The 18,363-nt window shown below is 41.4% G+C and overlaps 1 protein-coding gene across 2 annotated transcripts in view; it reads right to left on the bottom strand.

The window, feature by feature from the left end:
- RABGAP1L (RAB GTPase activating protein 1-like) overlaps nt 1–11,291 on the bottom strand; it is an 828,259-nt gene extending 816,968 nt beyond the window's left edge. Inside the window, exon 1 of one of the 2 annotated variants that reach the window (XM_011981419.1) lies at nt 11,047–11,291. The gene's annotated coding sequence lies outside the window, so the exon portion shown is untranslated. The remainder of the gene's footprint in view (nt 1–11,046) is intronic. The other variant, XM_011981418.1, reaches the window with a different exon arrangement.
- Between the last annotated feature and the right edge of the window lie 7,072 nt (nt 11,292–18,363).

Below are 18,363 nucleotides of genomic sequence, written 5' to 3'. Positions count from 1 at the left end.
TGTCTCAAATATTATCCAATAAAATTAATATACCAGAGACATCTGTGTGTTCTTTTGTACATCTTATCTTTTTTGATTCTCTTAACCACCCTATGAAATGTGCAAAGCAAGTATCATCCCATTTAGAGATTGTCAATACAGAGTAGTAGTAGAGAGGCACTGTGAGACAGATTTAGAAGCAAGAAATAACTGCCTCTCACAAGCTACGTGATTTTTTCTTTTTTTTGAAATGGGGTCTCGCTCTGTCACCAGGCTGGAGTGCAGTGCCGCAACCTCAGCCTCCCTGGTTCAAGTGATTCTCCTGCCTCAGCCTCCTGAGTAGCTGGGATTACAGGCACATGCCACCATGCCTAGTTAATTTTTGTATTTTTAGTAGAGCTGGGGTTTCACCATGTTGGCCAGGATAGTCTCTATCTCCTGACCTCGTGATCTGCCCGCCTCGGCCTCCCAAAGTGCTGGGATTACAGGCGTGAGCCACCGTGCCCAGCCAAGCTATGTGATCTTAAGTAAGTTACTGAAGTTCTCTAATCCTGTTTCCTTCACCTGCAAACTGGAAATGATATTATAATCATTCCTACCTCATATGGTTACTGTGAAGGTTAGCTAGATAATGTACATTTTCTTATGTAATAAATACCCCATGTAAACACTCAATGTTAGCTCACGGTTAGTGGGCAAAGAGGAGAAAAAAGTTGTGTCTAAATCACTTATTCTCTGAATCTCACAGCAGCAGATCAAGAATTAAGGTCCTATGTTCTACCTACACTGTCTCCCACAAAACCAAAAATGTTTATAGTTACTTGCATCTTAACTACTTTTTTCCACCCTTGGACAACTGATAAAAATGTCTAAAAGCTACTATGATCCTCCTCTAAGTGAAATTCTCAAAAGGTGAAAAATTGCGCAGGATTTAGTGGCTCACATCTGTAATCCCAATGCTTTGGAAGGGCTGAGGCAGGAGGATTGCTTGAACCCAGGAGTCTGAGACCAGCCTGGGCAACACAGGGAGACTCCCATTTAAAAAATTAGCAGAGTGTGGTGGTGCAGTTCTATAGTCCCATCAACTACTCCAGAGATGAAGGTTGGAGAATCACTTTGAGCCCAGGAGTTCCAGGCTGCAATGAGCTATGACCGTGCTACTGCACTTCAGCTGGGGCAACAGAGAGATACCTGTCTCCAAAACACGATAAAAAAAGAAAAATTGTTAAAGCTCTGTCTTTAGAAAAGTAAATACTCAGTAGAACATAATGAAGTTAGCATGCAACACAATGAAATTTATATTCAAAATGGGAAGTAGTAGATTAACTGATAAAGTGGTTTCTCTTCCCTACTATTACTAGATTATCTTTTAAAAAAAAACTTTATCTGGGCCAGGCACGGTCGCTCACGCCTGTAATCCCAGCACTTTGGGAGGCCAAGGCTGGCGGATCATGAGTTCAAGAGTTCGAGACCAGCATGGCCAACACAGTGAAAGTACTTCTAAAAATACAATTAGCCAGGCATGATGGCACATGCCTGTGGTCCCAGCTACTCAGGAGGCTGAGGCAGGAGAATTGCTTGAACCCGGGAGGCACAGGTCAGAGGTTGCAGTGAGCTGAGATCACGCCACTGTACTCCACCCTGGGAGACAGAGCAAGATGTGTATAAGAGACAGGGAGAATGGGGTGAATACGGGAGTCAGAGGTTGCAGTGAGCTGAGATCACGCCACTGTACTCCACCCTGGGAGACAGAGCAAGACTCTGTGTTAAAAAAAAAAAAAAAAAAAAAAAAAAACCTTTATCTTATATTTTCAAATGGTAGGGATAGCTAATTTATTGTTTGTGATACCAACTGCAACAGAAGAAACCTGTTTCATCTAGCAAAGCTATTGATAACATTGAAAAGAACTATAAAATGCATGTCAGAATGGTTTTTACCTTAACAGGCCTACATTATCATATGTAAAATAACTCAGAAACAGAAAGTCAAATGCCGCATGTTCTCACTTGTATGTGAGAGCTAAACAATGGGTACACATGGACATACAGAATGGTGGATATTCAGGTAATAGGTACACTAAAAGTCTAGACTTCACCACATCTACACATGTAAGAATCTATACATGTAAGAAATCTGCACTTGTACCCCATAAATATTTTTTTAATTTTTAATTTTTTAAACTTAAGAGGCCTAGCCTCAGTGAAAATTTAAGCTGTGTAATTCATGCTAAAGAATTTTGTATGTTCATTAGTATTGGCAAAAAGGTCATCCTAGGATTTGAATAACAGTAATATTTAATTTCATTTTCCCATTAACTTTGCCAGGAATCTAACACTAGTGTTAGGGTAACTTCTAGAATACGGAAGGAAAAAAAGAATGGAGAGAAGAGGACATTAACTGAATTACCATTCAATACCAACTTCATAATGCAACTTGGTAATAGATCTTTGCACAGGCAATGGCAAATCAAAACATTAGTACAAATATGACCACTGACCGCAGGGCAAATATGAGAGATTTAAAATGAAAGAATACAGTTCATGAGATTAAAAAGAAATGGAAAAAAGCAGTAATAAATGAATGAGGTCTGGGGATAAACAGCTGCTGAATAACAAAATTACTCTAAAACAACAGCAGAAACCCTACTGTCTGCCAATATATATATATAACCTCCCTTCAATGGTTGATTTTTCAGTGAAGTAGTATACCCTATTCATTTTTTTTTTTTTTTTTGAGACCAAGTCTTACTCTGCAGCTCAGGCTGGAGTGCAATGGCACGATCTCGGCTCACTGCAACTTCCGTCTTCCAGGTTCAAGAGATTCTTGTGCCTCAGCCTCCCAAGTAGCTTGGACTATGAGTACGCACCACACTAATTTTTTATTTTTATCAGAGACGGGGTTTCACCATCTTGGCCAGGCTAGGCTTAAACTCCTAGCCTCAAGCAATCCGCCTGCCTTGGCCTCCTAAAGTGCTGGGATTACAGGTGTGGGCCACCACGCCCGGCCATCAATGTATGCAAGACAAATTGACTACAGAAAAATAAACTATTCAAAGAACACCTAATAACCATTTTAACAACTATGCCTTTATACAATGCTCTCAGCAAAAGGCCTCACAATGACAATTAAAACATCTTGAAGCACAGGAAACACTCCACGTAGTTTATTAAAAAACTAGTGATATGTGTCTCTTAAACCTTTGTAACTCAAAACCACAAGTTTGTATTTTTTCTAAAAATAATATTTATTTGCATCGCTTGTAGTAGAAGTCTGATTCAAAGTTCCATAATTTTGCTTACTGCTAATGAGGACGGTAAATGGGTGTATGTGCTGGGTAAAGGAGAAGTTGAGAAATTCCTCACTGGTATATGAATGAATTCCATACTTGCCTCTTAAAATGCTCCTTTCTTGAAATCAGGCATACAAAAACTCCCTTTGGGTTTGCATTACTTTCATATTTGTGAATACTTCACATGGTAGTCTTCAAAGAGCCAGAACACTTGTTTTCAGTCATTTGCCGTGGGTGGGTGTATTTTCACCACAAATTCCAACAACTAATGATATGTAAATATATATGTATGTATGTCTACACATACATATACACACACTATGTGTATGTGTGTATATCTTTACAAATGTTTACATAGTTTAAGGACACCGTCATCGTACTTTTTACCACACACACACACAAAAAAAATGGTGGTAGAAAATCTGGAAAGATTCTAATAACCTCAATTTGTGAAAACTAACATGCCTCAAAAAAGAGGGGGAAAAAACTTTTAAAAAACACTGTGCTGACACGATTAACTTTATCATTTAACTGGTGTGAGGCATCTGGGCCATGCCGTATTTGAACTCTTATCGTGGTGTCTGGGGTGTGCTATGTTGTGGAAGAGTTCATATGAAACTGCTGAAACCTTCTAAAATGATAGGACAACAACATTTACATATTAGGAGCTTATTTAACCGAAGAAAATAGTATGGCAATGACACAATTCATATTTATTTTAGAACCAAGGCTCATCTCAAAAACTCTTTATCAACTATGCAGAAGTAGTCCAGCTTTTTACCAACCAGTTATTTACTATAGCAACTTCTTTACCAACATTTCCAAAATTTTCCACACACTTCTGTGACAAGCTACTAAACAGTCTCTGCATGTGTTGTTACCTGGGCAACACTCTAAGAAGGCTTTTACCTTTACAGAACTGGTGGGTCAAAGAGAACCAAGGCTTCTTCAAATCAACTATACACCATGTAATTAGAAGCAGTAAGTGTGAAATCATCAGCAGAGAGAAAATCTTGAGAACTGCCACCAGTACTTCAATTTGATTAACGGACACAACTTACTGGCATTTACCTTCATTTCTAGCCACCCAATTCACCTGTGAAATAAGGCAAGTTCCATCCAAGACTTCAAAACATCTTCAGTCACACCGGCTGTTAAAGACATAAATACTGAAATCTAAGAAAATTCTTGGAGTAAAGAAGCCATCAATCCCTTACAAATGAATTTTGCGTAAAATACCCTGCTTTGCTGCCCTAAATTCTAAAAGCTACTCAGCTCAGTTGCGGATCTGTATAAACTACCCTTCTGCCTGAACTAAACCTGCCTCCAAAAATTAAGATCCAGTCATTCAGAAATCACATTTTAGAAGGCCCTTGTAAAGACTTTCAAAACTGCTTCCTGTTCAACTCCAGCCAATGTAATGCTATTTGGTGAACTAAAAAAAAAAAACAAAAAAAAAACAAAAAAACACTGCATCTCCTTACAAATAAAATATTTTTTACTTTCCAACACTTTTAGGATTGGTAAACTCAAGGTTGCTTCTCTAAAACTAATAATTTTTCCCTTCAGCTTCTACTCTAAGGATACTTAGGTGCTCTCTGGATCATATTTTAATCACAATAAATAAATCTTGAAATGTTAAGAAGTACTAGATCACTCCAGAGTCAAAAATGAAAGATAAACCAAAAAGCAGAAAGGAAAACTGGCATTCTAGGCTCTTAACCATCTGGTGCTAACTGACTCTTTCTTGCCTAGCTCTCACTATTCATTTTTCTCTGTCCATGCTTGTATGCCTTTGATCACCCTGGCCCTTGGCCCAGGGTGATACGAGTTGTCCTATTTCCACACGTCCAAATCCTACCCATTCTTCAAAACATAGTTCAGGGGCCAGGCATGGTGCCTCAAAACTGTAATCCCAGCACTTTGGGAGGCCAAGGCAGGAAGACAGCTTCTGTCGAGGAGTTCAAGAACAGCCTGGGCAACATCATGAAACCCCATCTCTACAAATAATAAAAAATTAGCCAAGCATGTTGGTGTGTGCCTATAGTCCCAGCCACTTGGGGGCTGAGGCAGAAGACCTGCTAGAGGCCAGGAAATCAAGGCTGCAGTGAGCTGTGATGGCACCACAGCACTCAGTTTGAGTCACAGAGTGAAATGCTATCTCAAAAAAAAAAAAAAAAACATAGTTCAAATGTCACCTCTTCTCTTATCCTTAAAACTAGAAGCAGGCCAGGCACGGTGGCTCACACCTGTAATCCCAGCACTTTGGGAGGCTGAGGCGGGTGGATCACCTGAGGTCAGAAATTCAAAACCAGCCGGGCCAACATGGCAAAACCCCATCTGTACTAAAAATACAAAAATTAGCCGGGCGTGGCAGGTGTGGCAGCGAGTGCCTATAATCCCAGCTACTCAGGGAGGCTGAGGCAGGAGAATTGCTTGAAACTGGGAGGCGGAGGTTGCAGTGAGCGGAAATTGTACCACTGCACTCCAGCCTGGGTCAAAAAACAACAACAACTAAAAGTAATCTCTCCCTCCTCTCCAAACTCTTATAGTTCCTTATCTTTTTACCACTCATTACTTTAACTAAAAGTAATCTCTCCCTCTTCTCTAAACTCTTACAGTTCCTTATCTTTTTACCACCCATTACTTTCTGCCTTTCATTATCATTGCTGTTTCCATATTTAATTCCCCACCTAAGCATAAAGTCCTCAGGGTCAAGGTCCATCTTTATTCAAACTGATTAACACAATCCCTTATACATACTAAGTGAGGTTAGGAAACAAGCCCACCAGAAACAACTCCAGATTGAGTCCAGAGCCCTGGCTTTGCTAATAACTCACTCACTATCTCACCTTGGACTTGAGGCTTTTAGTATGTTCCTTCATTTACAAAGTTAAGAGGGTAGGCTAAACTAGTTGTATTTGTTGTTAACTGTAGGCCATAATCCATTAGCTGGGTGTAAAATTAATTTGGAAGTCAAAACCCAGCATTTTAAAAATGAAATGAAATAACAGAATGTATCTATGTGTGTTATAAACAATGGGGTGCTATAAATGTTTAACAACTACCTAAGAAGAGGGAAGCCCTGAGAATACCATTTGCTGAATTTCCTGGTGTAAATATTCCCACCACGACCAATTTTGAGCTACCAACATGATGTCACTGGACATAGAGCTAGATAGGAAGAGATATGCACAACTGGTCTTGCAAGCCATTATAGCCAACTCAACAGGGCCCTGAAAAGATAAATATTATTTCACCAAACTGTCAACTTTGTGTGTGTATGCACTTGCTGAATCAAGAAGTAAAATGTATTTTTTACTGTAGGTCACAGTCAAAAGAGTTTAATAAATGTTCAGATAAACAACCTCCTGATGTCTTCCATGTATACTACCTAATTTAATAAATCTTACTCTTGGTTACAGATGTGTCTTCACCACAATTCATATTTTTCTTCAAAAATGGGATTAACAAATATCTCCTGATATCACCAGAAGGCAAATTACACAGAGCAGGAATTTGGTTTATGGAATATCAGCCAAGTGCCAAGGTTCCTAGCATTTGTTCAGCCCTACATACCTAAAGGATATAACACACTCCTATTATCAATGGCTCACTTAGCAATGGGTTGGAGGGCAGGTAGGGGGTAAGAAGAGGAAATCCATAGTATAAAAAAAAAAAATCCAGATAATTCGAGTATTTGTGCTCATGTTCCCATCCCACTGCATAGCCAGGTACAGAGAAAATTAGAGCAGTAAAAAGGAAATGTTCCACGCCTGATGTTTCCCAATCAAAATCCCTTGCATCCCTCAATGAGACCTCCGTTACTAAGAATCCCCTACGAGAACTAAGCTTTTACCATGGACTAGGGATGCATAGTTCTTGCTGAATTTAGAATAGGCAAGAGGGAAAATAACACAGTAAACAGTAGTTAGGCTTCATATTCTGGGAAAATCAGGCTTTTATTTTTTAAAAAAAGTCTTATTTTCTTCTTATTTAAGCTTACTAAACTGGGTGAGAATTTTCTTAAATATATTTTTGGCTGTACAATGTCTATCACAACACAGCCTGTAACCTGATTTTTCATGAGTATTTATAAAGAATTGTGTTGTTGTTGGGTTTTGTTTTTTTGAAGCCCAACAGCAATGGCAAAATGTTTTCTATTTTAAAAGCTATTTAGAAAATAAGAATGCTCAGAATTTCAAGTATACTAATAATCTTAGCCCAAATCTAACTCTAAATCAACTGAATATATGCCTAGAACTTTCCCAGGAAAATCCCCAAAAGTACACCAAAAAACACCAAAAGATAACAAAAAAGACTTAGCATGCGCATAAACTTGCTATACTCAATTATGCCATCCCATTTGTTGAATAAGAGCAATATGGAAAGCAAATGAAGTAGAAAAAGGAGATGTTCAGAGATGAAAGCTCTGCTTAATTCATTAACTCTTCCTTATTAGGGTCCACTGAAATTCACAAACTTATACTCAATTCAAATACTGACTATAAAGTCAAAATTATTTCCCATTCTGAAAGTCTAGGAGTCAAACAACGTATTTCTCTATAATATCAACATTGAAACTCTCCTTTAAAAACGAGTATCTTTTACCATACCTCAGGCTCAAGTCCATACTTTCTCAGCCTCCACTGTTTGTAATGGCAAAATGCTCATCAGATCATCTCCACAAGAAATCCCTGAGCCATCTTTGAAATACCAGCACCTGGAATAGCCTTGGGCTGCTGGTCATCCTCAGACTCAATGGCTGACCCATTTCTATAAGTCAAGAGTTACAAAAATATAGAACTCATTAAAATTAAGACATAGGCAAGCTCTGCGCCTGGGAATCCCATAGCATTACAGCATCAACTTCATTCTCCAAACCTCCTCTAACCAGTCATAACGATCCATACCCCACTTGAAGACAATGGTAGGTTGGAATGCAGCCCCAGTTCTACACCCTCAATACAGAAAATTTTTGCTACTTCGCTGCTACTCTCTTCAAAGTCAATCTCTTGAAGCCTAGCTATCTCCTACACATATTTTTACTTGGCACAACAGAATTCCTTCTTTTGATTACTCCAAAAGAATGGATAAAAGGACTTTCCGCTTCAATGCTGTATCATCTGAGAGTTCAAATAAATATACAGCGGCTGAGCAAATTCAAGTTTGGGTTAAGGCAAAGAAAAAAATTCAAGTTTTTTAAAAGTCACAAATTTAGAACTGGTGAGCTGATTACATGAAAACTACTGTTTCACATGCCTAACAAAATTATTTCATTCAAAGGAAAAAAATCATAACTACCAGGATAAAAAGAAAATATCTAAATCATGAAACAATTATCAAAGAAACAAAAATTCTCAGAATAACACAACTGTAACATATAGAAATTCCCATCAAATAACTCAGGTGAAAAAAAAAAGGGGGGCCAAGCATGGTTGGCTCAGGCCTGTAATCCCAGCACTTTGGGAGGCCAAGGCAGAAGAACTGCCTGAGGCCAGGAGTTGGAGACTAGCCTGGGCAACATGGTGAGACCCCTGACTCTACAAAACTAAAACAAAAAATTAGCCAGGTGCGGTGGCATGTGCCTGTACTCCCAGCTACTCAGGAGGCTGAGGTGGGAGGATCTCTTGTGAGGAGAACTTTGTGGCTGCAGTGAGCTAGGATTGAGCCATTGTACCCCAGCCTGGGCGCCAGAGCGAGACCTTGTCTCTCTAAAACAAACAAACTTCGTACATTTACAGTCACACTTTTTAAAGTTGGTTTGTATATTCACCATATGCCCCAATAGTACTGAGACTTACTAACTTGTTTCCAGCTTTCTAGAGGACAATGTAGATTATATAATATGTTCACATATAAGCTCTGCCCTACTTCATCTACTTCTCCCCAGATGACTTAATAATACACATCAGAGGCCGGGCACGGGGCTCACGCCTGTAATCCCAGCACTTTGGGAGGCTGAGGCGGGCAGATCACCTGAGGTCAGGAGTTTGACCAGCCTGACCAACGTGGAGAAACCCCGTCTCCACTGAAAATACAAAATTAGCCAGGCGTGGCGGAGCATGCCTGTAGTCCCAGCTACACATAAGGCTGAGGCAGGAAAATCGCTTGAACCCGGGAGGCGGAGGTTGCGGTGAGCCGAGATGGCGCTATTGCACTCCAGTCTGGACATCAAGAGCGAAACTCCGTTCCAAATAATAATAATAATAATAATACACATCAGAGCAAATGTAGGCTATATAATATGCTAATATATAAACTCTGCCCTGCTTTATCTACTTCTCTCCAAATGAACAAAACATAATATCAGCGCATTTATTGAACTGATTTAGTATAGACACCAGTGTAACTCAAAGTCTAGAGCTAACCCCTGAAGCAGGTGTACATTTAATACAATTTGATGATAATGTATACATAAAGTTCAACTAGTCTTTCTCCTTGGAAATCTCATTGTCAATTTCATAAGGGACGCTATACTGAGAAAATGAATCACAGGCCAGTTTTCTAGTACTAGGAGGTTGTGAACCAGTATTTTCCATGAACAAAATCAACTTCCAATGTGACCACAAGCAAACTTCACATCCGTATCTTCTGACATCATAACTAATGGATATTCTACGGAAGATGTCAAACATAAACACTACTGTAAGAAAAGTCAGAAGGTTTTCATGAAACTGTGTTTTCAGAATTTTAACAAGCAACTACTTACCTCCCACTATGCACAAGGAAATTTAAATGTATTAAAAATCCCTAAACCCCTCCAGTGTCAAAAATAAAGGCCTTAAAATCATTTTCCAAACTGCGCTGAAATCTGTCCGGCAAGCAAAAGTTCTCCTTCCCATTAGTGTAATAAGGCTGGCATTTCAGTTTACTTGCATGAAACCAATTTTGCAAGTGACCACCTAAGTTTTGGCACATATTCTAATATAACCGTATCTGAGAGATCCAAGGACCTGGACACACTGCCTAGTATGTGAAACCCGTCAGTTCAGCTCCCATGCACCCGGCCATATCCCGCTAGCCGGTGGCCCCTTTCCACATGCTGACGCACTGCCCAGCCCTGTACCGTTGGCGACCAGTGCAAAGTACCAGCCCAGTCTCAGAAACTTTGACTCAGTTATCAGGACACTGAGCACCCACAAGCTGGGTGGGGGCTGGGGGGAGGTGTTTGTCAAGGCTCAGGAGGTCAACTCCGAAGCGGGGCATTCCCTGCAGGTAGGGATCTGCCCGGAACGCAGCCCATCCCAAACTACAAAACCACAAGCATCAACAGCAGGAGCCGAGCAAAGTGCTCGGGGGAGGAAGAGGAAGGGCGAGGGAGAGAAACGGTCGAGCACAGAAGCCTGCGTGTGGGTAAGAAAATACTCTAACCACTCGCCCACCGGACGCAGGGCTGCTGGGACTGCGAATCCAGCAGCAGCCACAGCGTAGCAGCGGGCGGCAGCCGCCCAGGCAGCAATGTCAGGAGGGCACAGCTGGAGGCGGCGGCCGCAGAAGCCACTACCCCGCCCCCAGGTAAGGGCGCAGACCCCGCCCGCCCTAGCTGCCAGGGGCGGCCACCTGGGAGAACCGCGGCGTCCGGGAAGCGGCCGACAGTCCTGAACCCGCCCGGTGCCTTCCTTCCCACGGTCCTCCCGCATCCCCGTCCCGGGCCGGGGCCCCATCTCGACCCTCCCCAGGCTCAGCCCGACGCCAACACACCCAAGCAGCCTCGGCCCGTGGATCCGGGCCGCCGGGCCGCCCTCGTGTCCCGAGGAGGCCGCCCTCGCCTCACCTCTTCACGTCTCCGCGGGCGCTGCCGAAACAACAACTCCTTCAGGCGCCCGCGTCCCACTCGCCACCTCGCGCTCTGAGGCCGGGCCGGTCCCGTTCACTCCGCCGCCACTGGAGCCCGGGGAGGGCGGAGGGAACGGAGAGGGGAGGGGAGAAGGACTGCCTGGCAGGAAGAGGCGAGGGAGGGGGCGGGCCGAGTAGAAGGGGGAGGAGGAGGAGGCGGTGGGTCGGGAGCGCGCTCGTCCAGGCCCCTCGGCACGGCGTGCGCGCTCCTGATGTCGGAGGCGCCCACTCTGCCGGGCGGCGGCGGCGCACACGCGGGTGCACGTCGCTGCCTGGCCGCGGTTGCGCCGGGGGCGGAGAAGTGAGGTCCTGACAGAACCAGAGCTGTTAAAGCAGGGACGCGCGAAGGGCGGGAGTACGGGCGGCGCTGGAGAACCTCCGCGGGGGAGGGGCCTGTGGGTGAGACCGCGCCCGCGAGCCCGCCCTGATGGGGGTGAGTTCTGCTCACGGTTGCTGAGTTCGAAGATTAACTCTGAATGTGGAGAGTTTGTTTTCTTGCTCGTAAACCTGGTTTACATATTTTCATTCTTAATGCCCAGTAATCTTAAGGAAAGTCACCTGAAAGAATACTAACTTTTTCACCAAGTACTCTTTTCTGCGCCTCTTTAAAGGTGTCTGTGCTTGTGAAGCGCTCCCTTGTTAGTTCCTTCTGTGAGACTCAGGGGAGAGTGAAGAGGGAAATCACTGCGGGGAATGAAGAGGAAAGCATTAAATAAGCACCATTACGTATTCTATGAAGAAAATGTGCCCTTATTTGCACCTTTTTATCCTTTGGGGTCAAAGATGTTGAGGCACAAACTAGGTAGAGGTAGAATAAACCAACGCTTTTTCGCTACGAAGATTGTACTGATCTTTGAACTGTGGACATCCTTCTTCCCAGATCCTGCATCCAGAAATGACCTGTAAATTTTCCGAATCTCCTTAGCACTTTGTTTCTGTAGCTTTGTGGCACCTAACGTGTCAGGCTTATCCAGGTTGCCCTGTGCAGCATTTTATCCCCCTAGACAACCGCTGTGGACCTGCTTCATTCATTTGTATCTTACACAGTGCACCCTGTCTAACTCATAGGAAGCACTCAATGAATGCGATTGCATGGATAAATGAATATAGTGTAGGAAGAGTTACCTGTGTCCAGTGATTGGAGCCCTAGAATGACTTTAGTTTAAATATCTCCCTTCCATCCCACTTCAATTGCCCTGCCCTCATTTTCCCACCCATATCTAAAAGCTACTCTGAGAAACGTGACATTTGTCCAAAGGGCCCTCCCTCACAAATTCCTTCCCCCCACCCCTCAGCTTCTCCTGATGTTAATGTCTATATATGCTGAGACATATCAAGAGTGTTGTAACTATTTTTTTGTTTCCCCTACCTTCTGGGCTCCTTCCCTTATGAACTTCTCTATCTCAGGAGCCTACCTAGCCCTGGGCCTAACAATAAATGCTAAAAGTTTTTATTATATTAAATAAAGTTAGGGTTAGAATAACCTAAATCATCTGTTGATTTGCTGAGATGTACAGGAACTATTAGTAAATCTGCCAACAAGTAAGTACTAAGAATCTACTAAATAAAGTAGTAGTATATTTACACTGCGCACCATGAGGAAGTCAACAGCTGACAAAGCCATAGTTTCTGCCTTCAGGTATCTTCTAATTGGAGTGAAGCTTTTTGACAAAAAAGGACAATAGATGTGGTAATTATGAGCATTCAATAGGTAACTTAGCCAAAAAAAGAATTAAAAAACAAAATGGCAAATCCAAAACAAGTTCAGTGTTCCCCAAATTCAATTCCATATGTCTTTGAAAGCTATAGTGGCCACCACTGGCGAGGTAATTCTTCTATTTAAGTGGAGCATGATATCTTCACGTGCCAGCTTGCTACAAGGAAAAGAAAAATCCTGTCCCATGGCCACATGTAACACCTCTCATCAACAGGGGTCATTCTGTAGAACTGAACTTTTCCTCACAGTACAACATAGATAAGAGACAAGTCACGAGAGAACCTAGATAAAAGACAATTAAGGTGATCTGGTGCGAACTCATCCCTACCACCAGAAAAACAATTGTAAGCACATGCCAAAAAAATTATTAACAGGTCTTCAATCTTTTACTCGAGAAACTAAAAGAAAGCATTCTTCATGTGGTATGTACTGCTCACTTCTCTTTCCACTGTGGCTTCATTTGCATTAAGCATGTCCTACCAGCCCTGGTCCATGAAAGGACTGAAACTCTCACTTTGAGAGACGGTGTTATAAAATACTCCAGCATGGTTCATAACATGACAACTGGTGGTCCAGGTACAAATCAAATCCACAAACATGGTTTTTTTTTTTTTTTGCATACATGGTACTTAAAAAAATCTATATCCAAAGTTATAAACCAGAAGATTATACATGCATTTTGGGCTTCTCTTTAAAAAGTGGAAGATTTGGTAAGAGTGAGCTTACATTCTTACATGACAACAATCAGCTGCAGGACGTGCATTCTCTCTTTTGCCACAGCCACCATGCCCAGCCCCTACTACTTTTAGAATTTGATACTGAATGTAAAGGACACCTACCAAAAATGGTTTTTCCCATACCTTGTGGTAGGTGTCTGAAATTCACCTCATCATAGGAGTCCTTTTCTTTTATGTGGGGCAGTGATCCTCTATAGTATATAGCTAAATCTTGTTATACTTGGGAGTTTATAAAAATGCATACCTCTATGCTCAACCCCCAAGAAATTCAGTACCTCTAAGATAGGCCCCAGGACTTGTTTCAACTTTTTCTTATAAAAAATGTTTAAGCACATAAAAAGTAGAGAGGAGAGTATAATGACCCTTCATGAGTCAGTCATTCAACTTGAACAATTATCAACATATGGCCAATCTCCTTCCCCACCCCTCACATGGATATCACCCATAAATACTTCATCGTATAAAGCTCTAAAAGACAAGAATTCTTGACCAGGCATGATGGCTCAGGCCTGTAATCCCAGCACTTTGGGAGGCCAAGGCAGGAGGATTGCTTGAGCCCAGGAGTTTGAGACCAGCCAGGGGTGATGGCATGCACCTGTGGTCCCAGCTACTTGGGAGGTTGAGGTAGGAAGACCGCTTGAGGCTGGGAGGTCAAGGCTGCAGTAAGCCATGATGGTGCCAGTTGCACTTCAGCCTGGGTGACAAAACAATACCCTGTCTCAAAAAAAAAAAAAAAAGATAAGGATTCCTTTTTGCAATCAATAAAATTCAGAATGTGAGAAACTCTATAGGACATACCACCAAGTTTCTTCAGCAAGTAAATTGCACACATATAAGTGAGAAGAAGGATCTGTTGAACTTGCTTGGATGTTGATTTTGTTTGTCCTTTTTAACATCTTCATGAGATATAACTGACATACAATAAGCTATTCATATTTAAAGTGTACAATTTGACAAGTTTTGATATATGTACACAACTGTGAAACCATCACCACAATCAAGAGAGTAAACATATCCATCATGCCCCTTTGTAATCTCTCCCTCTTATTCTGACTCATCCCCCTCCATGTCCTGAGGCTGTCACTGATCTGATGTCGCTAGAGATTTGTTTGCATTTTCTGGAATTTTCTATAAATGAAATCATATAGTGTGTATTCTTCTTTTGTGTTACTTTTTTCACTCAGTATAATCATTTCAGGATTCATTCATGTTTTTGCACTTGTCAGTAGTCTATTCCTTCTAAGTCTTTGAGTCTCACAGCATGTATCAAGTTCCAGTACTCATGTGAGCCATTGGGCTTCAGTATATACTTGCCTTCAGCATCCTGTAATGCTCTCGTTTTTTGTTTTCCTTTTTCTAAAAGCTAGTGATTTCCTTTGTTGTTGTTGTTGGTGCTGCTGCTGCTGTTATTTCGACGGCTCAAAAAAAATTTCTTTGAGACAGAGTTTTACTCTGTCACCCAGGCCAGAGTGGAAGTGGCATGATCACAGCTCACTGCAGCCTCAATCCCTTGGGCTCAAGTGCTCCTTTCACCTCAGCCTCCCGAGTAGCTGGGACCTCAGGTTCACGCCACCATGCCTGCATTATTTTTTAATTTTTGGTAGAAATGGGACATCTCTATGTTGCCCAGGCTTATCTTAAACTCTTGGGCTCAAGTAATCCTCCTGCCTCAGCCTCCCAAAGTGCTGGTATTATAGCCACCATACCTAGCTGATTTCCCTTTCTTGCTTTCAAGCTTAGCAAAATATATTTTTTCAATTTTTAAAGTTATTATCCAGCATTCGTATATTTTTGTAAAGGTAGGGAGTCTTCCCTTGTCAGTCTAGCTAGCCATATTAGTCTGAATTATATTAATTTTTTAACAATGTAAAGAAACTATACAAAGAGGGAGCCTGCCTTTCTATGGATGTGATGTCTTCCTTCCTGATGCTTTCCCTGCACAAGCTTTTCCAAACAGAGCTTTGGCAGGAAACTCCAAGTTCCCTTGAAGTACTTACCATAGACCAAATAAATTGCAGGTTTTGAACATATAAGAAATATTCCTTAAATACATATGTTTTGTAGAAAAAGTTACTTCAAAAATTACAAATACTTTAATGGTAAAGGGAGGAAAATCACCACTTTCCTCTTCTGAGTCAAGGGAAGTTCACGCCCTCTCCACCACACCCTAACCCTCTCTCCAGGACATTTTTTTAGTCCTTTTCCCTTTGCCACATAAAAAATAAGCTGCAAATTTGTAAAAAGATTATGTCTAATTCTAAGAGACTCTCTAATACATGAGTAAATGGGAATTATAAAATGAAAATGCCATTGCTTTAGAATATATTAAAATATTCCTAACACTTTGTCTGACACTCTCAATTTCAGGAAAATTCTTACTATTTAATTCTCTGATTTGGTGACGGTGACAATAACCTCTTCGTGGAAGATTTTTAGTTTTTGACATACCTACATACATCATTACTAATAATTTCAAACTGCATGTGAAAATCAGAATTGTATCTTGTAATTATATTCAAAATACCTTGTTTCATAGGTAGATGTGCATAAATTGATAGCCATTGTCTTATTCTCTGTACCTTTTGATGTATTTTAAATTATGTAATCATTTTTAATTGAATTCCACCATCAATGTATGCCTTACTTTAGATGCACACCCTTTAATCTCATTTTTGTAGAATTGATATCTCGCTGTACTATACCCCACAACACCAGATACATACATTTTTATTGCACCTATAACACTTTTATACATTTAAAATTTTTTATCACTGTCTTTTTCTACTAGACTGTGAACACTTTGAAGTAAAAAATTATGTTTTTTTCCTAGTACCTAGGCATTCAGTATGTTTATTGTATGAATAATTGAATGAATGTATTTACAAATTTGTGTTAGAATTTGCTGAGATGCTTCTCTTAGTGAAACAGAGAGCTTAAATAATAGAACAAATCCCTGATTACTGACCATGAATTAATCTTTCTTTGGTTGCAAGTGACAGAAATGTTCTCTACATAGAGAAAGCAAGCATTTAAAGAACACCAAATCTACAGTACGATTAAAGATCTTTACCAATAATTCTAACTTGTTAGTAATTAACGTCAGACCTAACCATCTTATTAAAAGAAATACATTTAAGTCTGTATGCCACAGACTCCTAGCTGTTTGCCTCAACATCCATTTTTCTCCTTCCATCTTAGTAAAAGAACCCGAAGTTTATTCAATATTAAACTATTCACAGATAAAAGACTATAATTCTTGGCTTCCTTTGCAGCCACATATTCTGGCAAATGAGAAAAATAACTGTGAAATTTTCTTCCAAGAGAGAGACTGGGCTTTTCTTTTCCCTTTCTTCCCTCCTACTACCTGGAACATAGATGTGATGGTTGAATCTAGCAACCATCTTCAGCCGGAGGATGAGGACCACCCTAGGTATGGTGGAGTGACGAACCAGAAGGAGATTATGTCCGTGAGGACTTTGTGGAACCTCTATCCCACCTGAAATCCCACCTGAAATGCCAATGTCCAAACTTACAGAGAATGAAACCTTGTGTGTTTAATCCATTATTTATTATTTGTAGCTTTACTCACTTGCAACTGAACTTAATTCTAACTACTGTTTTTACTCTTAAACCTTATCTTAGGGTCATATTCCTTTTTAATTGATTCACATGACTCCTGAATAGATTATAATTTATAATTTACGGAATTATTAAAATAATTTCAGAAAAATATAATTCTGGCACTTTGGGAGGTTGAGGCGGGTGGATCACTAGAGCTCAGGAGTTCAAGACCAGCCTGGGCAACATGGCGAAATCCCATCTCTACAAAAAATACAAAAATTATCTGGGTGTGGTGGCGCCTGCTAGTAGTCCCAGCTGCTTGGGGGGCTGAAGTGGAAGGATTGGTTGAGTCAGAGAGGTGGAGGCTGCAGTGAGCAGAGATCCTGCCACTGTACTCTAGCCTGGGCATCAGAGTGAGACCCTATCTCAAAAAACAAATAAAAATTCCTAGTCAGGCATGGTGACTCGTGCCTTGAATCCCAGCACTTTGGGAGGCCAAAGCAAGAGGATCACTTCAAGCCAGGAGTTTGAGATGAGCCTGGGCAACATAGCAAGACCCCATCTCTACAAAAAAAAAATTTTTTTACCAGACATGGTGGCACACGCCTGTAGTCCCAGCTACTATGAAGGCTAGAGCAGGAGGATCACTTGAGCCCAAGAGTTTGAGGTTCTAGTAAGCTATGATAGCACCACTGTGGTCCAGCCTGGGTGATAAGGGAAGACCATGTCTCTAAAAATAATAATAACAATAATAATAATTCCTTTAAAATTGGAATTATTCACTTAGATACCTCATATCTAGAAGGATAGCTGATATAGGAAATTTAGATAAGAATTTCAGTAATTATTTCATCTTAATAACCATGACTAAAGGGTGGTGGTGGTTGTTTTTTTAGTCCTTTGTGGTTTGAAAATCATTCTACTGAAAGTACACTGCATATTTCCCTGTCTTAGAAAGACTGAGGCCGGGCGCGGTGGCTCAAGCCTGTAATCCCAGCACTTTGGGAGGCCGAGACGGGTGGATCACCAAGTCAGGAGACGGGTGGATCACCAGGTCAGGAGATGGAGACCATCCTGGCTAACAGGGTGAAACTCCATCTCTACTAAAAAATACAAAAAACTAGCCGTGCGAGGTGGCGGGCGCCTGTAGTCCCAGCTATTCGGGAGGCTGAGGCAGGAGAATGGCGTGAACCCGGGAGGCGGCGCTTGCAATGAGCCGAGATCCGGCCACTGCACTCCA

Source organism: Mandrillus leucophaeus, unplaced genomic scaffold (assembly GCF_000951045.1).
Source record: "Mandrillus leucophaeus isolate KB7577 unplaced genomic scaffold, Mleu.le_1.0 Scaffold226, whole genome shotgun sequence".
NCBI classification, from domain to species: Eukaryota; Metazoa; Chordata; class Mammalia; order Primates; family Cercopithecidae; genus Mandrillus; species Mandrillus leucophaeus.
This window is presented reverse-complemented; position numbering and strand designations above follow the sequence as displayed.